The sequence below is a fragment of the Otolemur garnettii genome, unplaced genomic scaffold (assembly GCF_000181295.1).
Source record: "Otolemur garnettii isolate 467f Iridium unplaced genomic scaffold, OtoGar3 scaffold00008, whole genome shotgun sequence".
In the NCBI taxonomy this organism is placed as follows: Eukaryota; Metazoa; Chordata; class Mammalia; order Primates; family Galagidae; genus Otolemur; species Otolemur garnettii.
In genome coordinates this window covers 28,036,323-28,049,995 of record NW_003852403.1, presented here as the reverse complement: position 1 = coordinate 28,049,995, position 13,673 = coordinate 28,036,323, and positions in this window count along the sequence as shown.

Here is a 13,673-nt window from a genome sequence, read left to right as displayed (position 1 = left end):
GAGAACACTTAGAGAACTAAAAATAGACCTGCCATTCAATCCTGCAATTCCTTTATTAGGTATATATCCCAAAGACCAAAAACTACATTACAACAAAAATATTTGTATCAGAATGTTTATTGCAGCCCAATTCATAATTGCCAGGTTATGGAAGAAGTCCAAGTGCCCAATGACCCACGAATGGATCAATAAATTGTGGTATATGTATACCATGGAATACTATGCGACCATAAAGAAAGATGGAGACTTTACCTCCTTCATGTTTACATAGATGGAGCTGAAAAATGTTCTTCTTAGCAAAGTATCACAAGAATGGGAGAAAAAGTATCCAATGTACACAGCCCTATTTTGAAACTAATTTATAGCTGTCATATGAAAGCTATAACCTAATTATAGCTTAAGAAACTGGGGAGGGGGGAGGGGAAGTGAGGGGGGTAGACGGATGGAGGGAGGATGATTTGAGGGACCACCTCTATGGTTTATCTTACAAGGGTACAAGTGAATCTTTCTAAAAGTGAATATAAATGTCAACACAATAACTAAGAAAATGACATAAAGGCTATTTTAACCAGTTTGATGAAAATATTTCAAATTGTATATGAAAACACCACACTGTACCTAATGATTGCATTAATATACACAGCTATCATTTAATTAAAAAATTAATAAATAAAAACCAAAAAAAAAAAAAAACTTATTAGTAAGGGCTGAGCGTGGTGGCTCACGCCTGAAATCCTAGCACTCCAGGAGGCCAAGGCAGTGATCGCTTGTACTCAGGTGTTGGAGATCAGCCTAAGAAGGAGTGAGATCCCATCTCTACTAAAAGTAGAAAAAATTGCTGATAGGGATGTGAAATGATACAGCTACTGTGGAAAATATTTGGGAGTTCCTTAAAAAGGTAAATATAGAAAGTTTATTGAAAAACATAGCAGGTACCCTACTATGTTGGTTGAAAGATATTCAACTATTATGTACCGAGAATAATTTAACATAAAAAAATATTTTGAAAAAGGAAAGTATAGAATTCCTGTATGAACCAGTAATTCTACTTCTAGGTATGTACCTTAAAGAACTGAAAATTGGTACTCAAACAAACACCATATGATATTATTCATTGCAGAATTATTCACAACAGGAAAAAGGTGAAAAAATAACTGCCATCAACAGATAAATTAAGTGTGGGATATACATAGGATGGACTATTATTCAGTCATAAAAAGGTCTAATACATGCCAGAACATGAAAACCTGGAAAACAGCGTGGTAAGTGAGAGTAACTTGTCAAAATGACCATATACTGTTTGATTCCATATATTTGATATGACAAATTCATATATATAACTATGTATAAGTATGTGTGTATATAAATTGTGTGTATAGAATGGCTACAGAGTTTCCCTTTGGGGTGATTAAAATATTTTGGAAATGATTACACTTTCACAACATTGTGAATGTAATAAATGTTAATAGAACACCTAAAGCAATGAAAACAATAAATTATGTAATACCTATTTTACCACATTGAAACATTTTTAAAAAATATTTATTTTTTCATTATTTTTAAAGTCTATTTTCAATAGGTGTAAAATTCTAACATGATTTTTACCTGCTCAAAGATTTTTTAAGATGCCTCTCCATTCTCTATTTTATTCTACTCTTTCCTTTAAGAAATAAGCTATCATTCTAGCTGTTGTTACTTTGAAAGTTTACTATTTGCCCCAACCTCCCTGGCTTTAAAAATTTTCTTTTTACATTTCATATTCTGGCTTCATGTCTTTTATCTTAAAAATTCATTGACCCTAGTCCTGGTGCAGTAATCCTATTACTTTGGGAGGCCGAGGCAGGTGGATTGATTGAGCTCAGGAGTTTGAGACCAGCATGAGCAAGAGCAAGACCCCATTTCTAAAAAATAACCAGGCACTGTGGTGGGTGCCTGTAGTCCCAGCTACTTGGGAGGCTGAGGCAAGAGGATCACTCAAGTCCAAGAGTTTGAGGTTGCTGTGAGCTGTGACATCACAGAACTCTACTGAGGGAGACAGAGTAAGATTCTGTCTTTAAAAAAAAATTCATTGACACTATCATTTCAAATACTGTTTCTTTTCATTGACTCTTTCTGAATCTTTACACACATATATACACACACACACACATAGACACACACATATGTGTATATAAAACAGAGAGTGCCAAAAAAATGTATATACATTTTAAGAGATGTTTCTACATATTACTTTTCAAGGTTGAACTGAAAGTATCATTACTGGTCATGTGTACCTAGACATGATAAACATGATACACACATCCATTTTATCTGATATTTGTACACTTTGGGGGAATAATTAATTTTACTTCCAACAACATCTCTTAAAATGTGTATACATTTTTTGGCACTGTGTGTGTGTTTTCTCTTTATGGTGGGGACCAAGGGTTTTTGTGCTTTGTATTCTATACTTCTCTGTACATTTCAGTTGGCATATTTCATTAGCTCAATAATGATGCCTCTGCTTGTCTAATTGGTGTTTTTGTATAATAGAGAACAATTTCAGATATCGTGTTTTTTAGTTCAAGAATTTTCGTTTCAATCTTTTTGTGCATGTCTTGGTCCATTTTCTCTTGCTATAAAGGAATACCCTAGACTAGAAATTTACACAGAAAAGAGATTTATATTTGCTTGTGGATTTGGACACTTGGAAGTCAAAGTTCAGTTAGTCACATCTAGTCATTTTCTGGTGAGGGTCTCCTGAGGAGTAACTCAGCCAAGAAGTGGAATGGGGAGCGGATGTGTGAACTGGGACCAAACACAAGGACGAACCTCTCTTTATAACAACCTCTCTCCTGTCTCAGTGAGAAATTACTCCTGTAAGCCTCCATGTATCTATTCATGAAGGATCTGCCCCCATTACCTAAACCCCTCCTGTTAGGACCTGCCTCTCAACACTGCCACAAAGGCAATCAAATTTCAATAGGTGTTTCAGAGTGGATAGACAATATTCAAACCATGGCAGCATGGATTTGAATTATGTCCTTTAGTTTTATTTTTTCCAATTATGTTGTCCCTATTTCTTCAATTTTTTGATGGTATTAAACATCATTTTTTTGGTAACTTTAGCATTTCTTAGTACATATTTCTGCTTTTTTATTTCCTTTTCTTTTCTCTTGGTCGTTAGTCACATGGCCCAGTGTCATTATATGCACAAGCATAGGATCATTTTCTTGTTGTTGAAAGATAAGCAGAGTAATTTTTTAAAAATCTTATATGTTCGTGTTCATCAGAAATGATCCAGCTTCTTACTCTAGGGTAGACGTTATTAGGTATGGTCTTATCTATTCCATTACAGAATGAATGCAGAGGGTAAGCTTCTACCTGAGGATAAATTAAGATTCCCACTAAACATAAAGGTACGGCTGCATTCCTCGGTAGGGTTCCTCTTGCTCACTGAAATGAGTTACCCTACCAGAAAGAGTGACTTACCCTGATCACTATGAGGACTTACACAGCCACTGCTACATAATGGCAGTGGACAGATATGTTGTTGGCACTTAATTGATTCATTGGTGTGTCTCTTAGTTATGCCCATTCTTGTAGCAAGAGCTGGTAACCTTTAGTTCAAATCCTTCTGGAATAAAAATTTGAATTATTTCTCTCCCAGTGAAAGCCACGTAGATGTGAAGAAAAGATCATTCAGGAAAAGAGACCTTAGAATGGATAAAAGAGAAAGAGGTCATGAATACCAATCACAACCTCAGGAATTACTTCAGTAGGAAGAGTTGTAGCTTATCTCCTTAAGTCTTCTGGGCAGGTTTTCTAGGTTGTAACTAATGACCATCATGTAGATTCTGGAAGTAGATGGGTATATATCACTTGAGGAACAGGTAGCTATGAGCAGCACAAGGAGCTGACTGCTGGGCAATATGTTAGCATAACAACCACAGTCCTTCAAATTCCTTTCATTGCTTATGTAGGTCCATCCTCAAAGTCATCTACCTCTTCTCCTAATGGAAAAAAATCCTCAAACATTTTTAGACCATAACCTCAGACAAGCAGAACTACAGTGAACGCATAAGGAGGAAGGCACTAAATGCTCAGAGGATTGCTCGTGCCTAATGACGGGCTGATATACAGTAGGAAAGTCTGGCTCCCATGCTTCCAGGTAGAACGATCCTCCGGATCTTCAACATCAGGCCAAGGCTGAAACTTCCTGCACGATAACACATTGCTTTCCTTCTCCTTCATCTTCACCATTCTGCTTCTCCTACTCCCTTTCCAGTTTCTCCTGGGAACACCTGAATAAATCACTCTCAGATACAATCTCCTATCAGTGTCTGTTTATAAATGACCCGATTCAGCACAATGAACATATCATTTTGTGTTGAAATATTTAATAAAGTTTAAGAGGATTATATAACTTTGTAAAGGGAAGATGAAAAGTTACACATAACACCACAGTTGTAACTTGGTTTTCATCCATTAGCTTAAACTTAATGGCCATCTACAGAAATTTAAAGCTTTAGGATTAGTGCATATAGAAAGAAGCAGTTTCCATGGTAACAATAACTCTAATCTTGAAGAGGCTAGATTAAAGATTTATATTCATATTATAGTCCAAATAAAATTCAGTGAAGATCACGGAACATAAAAATAATGTTCTCAACAGAGCTAATGTACAAAACACATTGCCCCTTTAAAGAGACTGAAAAATTAGATTGAAATTAGAAGTTAGTCTGTGTTACACAGCCGGTACCTTACATACTTTTCTAAAAGTTGATGCCACAAAAGGGATCTTAACTAGTTGTTAAAGTGTTATTTCAGAAAAGGTGTATGTATGTATATATGTGTGTGTGTGTGTGATCATTTCCCACTTATTTAATATTAGTACCTGGTACATTTCAAACACTTTAATAGCAACAGACAAAATAATAGGACAAAAAAGTGCTCAATATCATTTGGGAATGCTAACTGCACAGTGTCCCAAAAGTTACCTCTGAAGTCACCATACATAGGGAAAATGGGAAATTGTAGCTAAAGGTATCTTTACTTCAAAATATTAATTACAACATTTTACAAAGAGGTGGAAAACACACAGAGGATATTTTGTAAGAATTAGTAAAATATTTTGCAAAATATTTTGTAAATATTTACAGACAGCCTTTGTGTTTAATAAAATAAATAAATAAATAATCATAGTCTTATAATCATTATGCAATTGACCAATATACTTCCAAAAATAATTTTAGTATTTCTGGAAGTTGGGATTACTCAAATTCAACTTAATCAAGTCTCTTGCTGACCAGTAGAAGCTGCAATATCAGAAGTTGCAGTATCTACAATTTGCAGAACCAGTACACAATTAAAAGGATAAAATTCTACTGGTGTCTTCCAAATAAAATTTTCTCAAACATCCTTTTACACTTTAATTGCCTACCATTCATAGATAACATATTCTAATTTATGCTGAACAAACTTACAGTTCAATGGCCTAAAAACCAAATTTAGAGAACTTCTTTACAAAAAAAAATAAAATAAAAAGATTATCTCTGTTTCCCTGGGAGTGAAGAAACATCCAAACAAGTTAAACTAAAATATATCTGATTAAGATAAATATTATGGCTTTTATAATTTAAGCATAAAATGAAATTTCAAAACCAACAAAGTAAATGACAGATCAGAAATTATTGCAAATTCATGTTATTATGGATCAAGGGAGCTCATTATACAATATCTGAGACTACATAAACCTCAAATCACACATAACCTTGTTTTCTTATTAATTTCATTTTTAATTGATAGATAATTGCATATGTTTATAGGGTACAATGTAATGTTTTGAAATATGTGGTTATGTATATATATAGTGGAATAATTAGATCAAGGCATTTGACACATCACCTTATATTCATGTCATTTTTTGCAGTAAGATCATTTAAAATCTGCTCTTTTAGCCATTTTGAAATATAACATATATCAGAATATATGCTATATATATATATCAGAATATATGACTATTGCATAGTCACCATACTATGCAATAGAATCACTAAAACTTATTCCTCCTGGCTAACAAATCCTTTGACCAACCTCTCTTCTTTCCTCATCCTCCATCTGTCCCAGCCTCTGGTAATCATCATTCTAATCTAAATTTCTTTTTTTAGATTCCACATGTAAGTAAGATAATACAATATTTGTCCTTCTATGACTGCCTTATTTCACACAGCATAATTACTTCCAAGTTCACCTATCTTTTTATAAGTGACAGGATAACTTTCCTTTATAAGGCCTAATAGCATCCCATTGTTGTATGTATACATATACACACATAAGATTAGACCCATTCTCTTCATGAACTCATCCTGGAAACATGTCTCATTGCTGGAAATCATTATGGTCACCCCCAAAGTACTACCCTCAGAAAGCTATGCACCAATGCCAGTGCCTAGTCCACCCTACGAAGCAACTTTGAAACTCTTTTTCTGGAAAGGCCATCAAAGCTGTTCCTGTCTGAGGTCGAATAATTAAATTTGTGAACTCTGGCCTAGGGGAGTGGCCAGGTGCAAAGAAATATCTCACTGGAGTTTACATTTGTAGTTCCCTGTATAGTGGCATTGAACATTTTTTCATATATCTGTTGGTTATTTGTATATTTTCTTTTGAGAAATGTCTGTTTAGGTCATTTATCCATTTTAAAATCAGACAAGGTTCCCTATATTTTTGTACATTAACTTTACCAAATGTGTGGTTTAAAAAAATTTTCTCCCAAATCAGGAGTTGTCTCTTCATTCTGGCTATTCTCTTATCTGTGCAAAAGTTTTTTAATGTGTTAAAATCCCACTTGTCTATTTGTCCTCTTGCTGTTAGTGTTTTCCTACTTTCATTTAGTCCTTTCTTATACAGAACATGTGTGAGCCAAAAAAATAATTTTATTTTAAAAAATAAAGTGCTAAGAGAAGAAATAATAGTTTATATTATGTTTGCTTTCTGGAGCAAATTATTGGTCTTTACTCCTTACAGAAAACAGAAGTGTAACATTTCTTTTAAGTATGTGCCTTTTATAAGAAACTACCTAAATAAATCTGCTTGCTCTCACATTAAGGCAAAGTTCTGTTTTCATTTATTAATTTAAACAGCTAGTGTTGAAATAAAGATACAAAGAAGAATAATTCCCTTAGGAATGGAAAAGTGTAGTTTGTCCTCAAAAACCATAGTTTTACATGAAGATAGATTTTAAATTTATTTATTATATTTTCATAAAAAGAGAAGCCAAACATTTGTGCTTTATTGGTCTGCTAGAATCTATACAAAGTTAGCTTTTGATTTTTTTTTTCTCTGAAAATAAACAGAATTTCTTAGAGGAACATACCTTCTGGTTTAGAAGCCATGCACATCAGAGGTACAAAGGAGTGCTTATAAAAAATGAAATTCCATATCCCTAACACAGACCTACTGCATGGGGAACATGACATTGGAAAACCAGAATGACTAGTCATACAATGTCTCCAAGTGATTTTTTTTGCTCACTAAAATATGAAAAACAGGAGATAAAATATGTATTGAGTTCTTAACCTGCAGACACAATCTATGCTTTCTGTCCTTTTATCCTAAAAACACACATATTATGTATCTACTACGTATCAGAAGACAGAGGTTCAAATAGGCTAAATAGGGTGTCTACGAAGGTATGCACAGGAAGTAGTAAGTATTCTGAAATCATGTTCAATGGTTATAGACGTTATTTAACCACACAGTGTATAGCCATAGAAACCTATATTTTGGATAAAAAGACATATGATTCGGGCAGCACCTGTGGCTCAGTGAGTAGAGCACTGGCCCCATATACCAAGGGTGGCGGGTTTGAACCTGGCCCTGGCCAAACTGAAACAACAACAAAAAATAGCTGGGCCTTGTGGCGGGCACCTGTAGTCCCAGGTACTTAGGAGGCTGAGGCAAGAGAATCGCCTAAGCCCAGGAGCTGGAGGTTGCTGTGAACACTGAGGGTAACAAAATGAGACTCTGTCCCTAAACAAAAACAAAAACATATGATTTAATCAACAGCTTCTTTCCTCTTTCAAAGTTAATCACACACTCACTACAAGTTTTGTCATCTCCAAATGGATGCGATATTTTTCAGTGGCTGAAAAAAAACATGAGTTTTAAAAAATAGCAAATTATATGTAATTATAACTGATCAGAAAAATGAGGACAGTAGCAATGGAATAAAGTCTAGCTACTGAAGATCATTAATTTTTCTGCTCTGAAGAGTTTATCTGATGCACACATTCAGAAGCAGTAAAGTCACTATGAGATCTTGGGAAACAGAAACTCAGTTGCTAGGATGTGATGTCAAGTTCCTTAGTGATTTCTACAAATCTTGAATATAAAAATAGCAAAAATGTTTAGATAAATAAGGTTAGCAAAAGATAGCCTATATATGTTCAATGCTGTGCTTACTCATCCCTATCTTGAGTTACAAAACAAGCAAACTGACTTGCTACGTGACTGAACAAGATTAAGACTGCATATTCATTTATACTTATCAAAGCATTTTCCTAGTGTATTGAGGCCATTCTATTGCGAACATCTTAGGAGAGAAAGTTTTAGTGCTTGGGCATCAGAAAATAAGTTTTATTTTATAGAATATATTTTAATAAAAATTAATAATACTGAAAATTTAACCATATATAATAAAAACACTGACATCATAAAATGTGAGATACCTTTATATGATGGTTCTACACAAACAAAAATATATATGTACCCATGAAATTATTAAATGAGATGGAGCTAAGTTTTTCTCCAACACTTTTCAAATTTTCTTAAATTTTTCTCATTTAACATAGCAATTTTGTTTCTAGAACTTTTTATCTTTGCTCATGATTATTTTTATTATGTGGTTTTTAAAATTCATTCATATCAGATGTTAAATCCACTGACAATTAAACACCTGTGCTCTATAACTTTGTGCTGACTCAGTGTGAAAATCTCCAGATTGGCCACACATACTCATTAAAACTAATGAGAGCTTTATAGTTAATTCCCAATGTGTCAAGATGAATATTGCTCCCTAGTGTTCAATAGCCCTTAATTTTTCTCATTTTTTACCTGTTGTGCCAACTGCTAATAATTGGATATGCCATCTGCTTCTTGAACATACTTACCTGAAGAAGAAAGAAAAGTAGTTTCTCATATGTGGAATTTAACCATAATATAGTTATCACCCCTGCACAACATATCTATATATACAAAAATTTTTAATGTTCTCATCTAGTGTTAATTTTTGCTATGTTTTTAACATAAATAGAAGACAATTCTTAAAGAATCTATATTCCACCTTCAAAAACCAACGTTAAAATCCTTATGTCTGAAATTTTCTCTGGGAGGAAGATGAAATGTATGTGACAGATGAAGCACAGTTAGGTTAACAAAATGGCTAAATGTACTCATACAAAAAATAGGAAAATGTTTTCTAGGGAGAACTATTCACTTTTAATTTTATGGAACATTTGTTTTGTGGTTGACTTGGTTTTATCTTGTTTTTCACAGTACGAAGGCTTCATGAAGGTTGAAATATCATCTCTTATGATCATTATCTCACCCCTATTACATGACACTGGGTCAAGCACAGAGTACGCATTTGAATTTTTTCAATTTTCTACACTAAAATAATAAAAAAGATGATTTTTTAAATTAAATATGTACCGTGAAAAGTGATACTTCTAGATAGCACTTGCTGAGATTGGATATTATACTACAGAATCCTTCAAATAAACAAAACAAGCAAACTTACATTTGAAGTTATCAGAGAGAGTCAGAAACTTGAGTATTAAGAGGAGGAAGATTCTGAAGAGGCAAGAAGCTTTCAGAGAAGCCTTGAGAATCTACCTCTGACCTTGAAGGCATTTCCCTATATGGAACACCAGCAATAGTTTTAGTATTAAGGTTGGTTGTCCTTCAGGTCATTTAATTATGAAAAACGAGCTAAAGGAAGTTAAAGAGTAAGCCAAAGTCTCAAAAAAGCTAAGTGGCAAGGCTCAAAGTCACCTGAGTTGGGCATGAGAGAATGCCAAATACTATTTTACAGCCCAAGAAGGAGAAATAAATTGAAAGAGGATTTTCAACCACTCTTCTCATTTACCGATCAGAACACAGCAAATACGAAGTGCTGTTTTACTGAAATTTAATTTGCAATCCTATGATCAAAACGATGATCAGCACTCTTTCATGTGTACTTTATATAACTTTACTTTTATAAAATGTTGGTTCAAGATTTTGCCTGCTGTTAACATAATGGGACTATAATTTTAATTTGTAAGGAGAAATAAATCCAACACAACAAAAAAAAAAAAAAAAAGAAAAGAAAAGACAATACAAGTAGTAAATCGCAGAAATATATTTCTCATTAATACAGATGAAAATATCCTGTCCTATACGAAATACAAAAAAGTAAATTCTGACCACATAGGTTTCATTATAAATAGTTTAATATTAGAAAGTTAATCTTCCCAACTCAACATGTTAATAAGCAGAAGATTTAATTGGTTATGTGTATAGATTCTTAAAAAACATGTTTGAGAAAATAAACTAGAAATAATAATAACATTTAATATAATAAATCATCTGTAAAAATCTATACATATCACATACCACCTGTGAAATAATGAAGAAATTCCTCCTGAAAATAGGAACAAGTAAGGAATGCCTGTCATCATAATCTTAAGAAATATATAAAGAGTTAAAGACAATGTTATTTATAACAACATTGAAAACATCACAATTATAGGAATAAAACTAACAAAGATACTTTCTATTCACATAACAAAAGGTAAAAAAAATATAATTTTGAAAGACAAAAATGAAAAAGCTATATCATAAATTAAAAGATCGAATATAATAGGGACATTATCCCACTCAAATTGTGTATATATCTGTATAATCTAAATAAACATCCAGAGTGTGGGTATCTATGTAAACGCACAACTTTTTTTCTAGAATTTTTGTGAGAAAAAAAGGCTTATTCACAGCTTAAGAAAAGAGCATTAAATAAAAAAGAAAAAGCACAAAACCTAAGAACACAGATAAGCAGATATCATGTCTGATTTTCATACTACACCAATATTGACCAATGCATAATTGATATAGGGATAGGAGAATCAAAAAATGAAACTAAATAAACAATTCATAATTGGGTTTCATATGTTAAGTCACTTTATGGCAAAATGAAACTTCATTGACATCAAAACTATTTTTTTTAATAAATGATATAGATTCACTATCTGTCAATGTGAAAACTACGTAAGTTCTCATATTTGTTAGTCATCAGAAAAATACAAAATAAATAATATGATACAGTATAACTATATGCAGTACCAAGTGGCTAAAGTAAGGAAAGTAGTAAATACCAAGTTCTGACAACAATATGAAGCACCCTAAAAAAATTTGTTCCTGGGCGGCACCTGTGCCTCAAAGGAGTAGGGTACCAGCCACATATACTAGAGGTAGTGGGTTCAAACCCAGCACCGGGCAAAAATTGCAAAAAAAAAAAAAAAAAACAAACAAAAAAAACTTGTTCCTGCAGACAAAAATTTCAATTGACACAGCCACTGGTAATTTTGTTCTTTTTTTTTATTTTAATTTCTTATAGCATGTACATTAATGCAATCATGGGGTACTGGAACACATGCCTGTCTTACAACATAGAAGTTTCATTCCTAGGTATTTATTCTATCATAACGCTTACATACACACCCAAGTATTAAGAATATCCATATTAGCACCATTCACAATAGTTCTAACTGCAAACTTTCCAAATGCTTATTAACAGGAAAATGAATAAATGTGTTTGGTTTACACATAAACTGGGTTAGTTACTAGCAGGGGTGTGTTTACTACTGCCCTCAGCTGGCTATGAATGTTTATCTGTGATGGCAGGTATCATGAAAATTATGCACAGACCTTTTTTTGCTCATTAGCTTTTGTTAGTGTTTGTATATTTAATGTGTGGCCCAGGACAACGCTTAGGTAAGTATTCACAGCCAGCCATGGGGTGCGATTGGATACCGATGAGGGATGTAGCAACGAAAAGTAGTGAACAGTAGCCCTCAAGAACAGTATGAATGAATGTCATTAAGGAAAATTAAGTGAAATAAATTAGACCCAAAGGAATAAGTATTGTAAGATGTTAATGATACAAGATTTTAGAACAGACAAAACAGGCATGCCATTAAATGTCAGAAAAGTATTTATTTGTGTATAGAAAGTGAATTGAAGATGGCCAGAGTGGGACTTCTCCATGTCTGTATGGTAGAGAGCATTACACAGTTGATATTCTTTTATCTAAGCATTCTTTCTCTCAATATAATATGTTTTGGATAGCCTTAAATATTAATAGATCACCCTTCTATACTGTCAATTAGTATTTCAGTGTATGGAAGTACCAAAATTTGTTCATCCATCATTTGCTTAGCGTCATCTAAGCTATCTCTGGTTTGGGAAAATATCTCCATTTATTTGGAAGGTTTATTATATTAACATTTAACTATTCCTGTGTTTGGATTTACCATACAGGTCTACCATATTGTTATGTGTTTTGTTTTCCCCTAATTCTTTCTTTCTTCTTTTTCTACTTTCTTCATTCCTCTTTCTTCTTTCTTATCTTCTTTTAGTTGGTATGTGTATTTTGGGGATTTCATTTTTATTTGCTATTAATTTTTACAAATAAAGTATTGCATTATTTTTAATAGCAGCTACTCTAGGGATTAAAGTATGTACCATCGTTTACCTGTATCAGTGATAAGCTTACTTTTCATAATATTTGTATCACTTCATGTAAAATACAGGTTATTTCAACTATCTACTTAGATAATACATTATCATATACATAACATCTGCATATGCTACTAATTATAAGAAAATATTATGTGTATTTGAAGCCATGTATACATTAAATAAATTTAAAAGGCAAATAATAGAGTAATTTAAAAGGCAAATAATCATAAGCTTTGTTTTCCTTTTTTTGGTCTTCGATAGCCTGACAAAAACATGTGTGGGGAAAGGAATACTTATTTAACTAATGTATATTTCTTGCATTCTTGAAATAATTATTTTGTATTAAGAGCTGTTTGTTCACCACACTAAAGATTTTTTTTCCGCTGATTATTTGCCTCTGAATTGTGACAAAACGTAAACATCCATTTGCATCATTATTTACCCATAGATGACTTTCTTTTTCTGGTGCTTACAATATTTTCCCTTTAAATTTAGGTTTCAGAAGGGTGGGCATGGTGTACAAGAAATTATTTCCTTTGACCCCAGCATTCTAAGCTTCTGCAATATGTAAATGTATGAAAATTACATATTTCATGAAATTTTAGTAAAATATTTTCTCCACTCTTTTGTAGCAATTCTATTTACATGTATCTTGTTTGATATTTTGTAAGATGGTTAACATAGTTTTTTTTCTTTAATTTTGGTTTCTTTTTTTTCCTTATAGCATAATTTTGTACATTAATGCAATCATGGGGTACAGTGTGCTGTTTTCATATACATTTTGAAATACTCTCGTCAAACTGGTTAACATAACCTTCATGTCATTTTCTTAGTTATTGAGTTAAAACGTTCATACTCTGCTTTTAGAAAGATTCACTTGTACCCTTGTAAGATTAACCATAGAGGTGACCCCACCA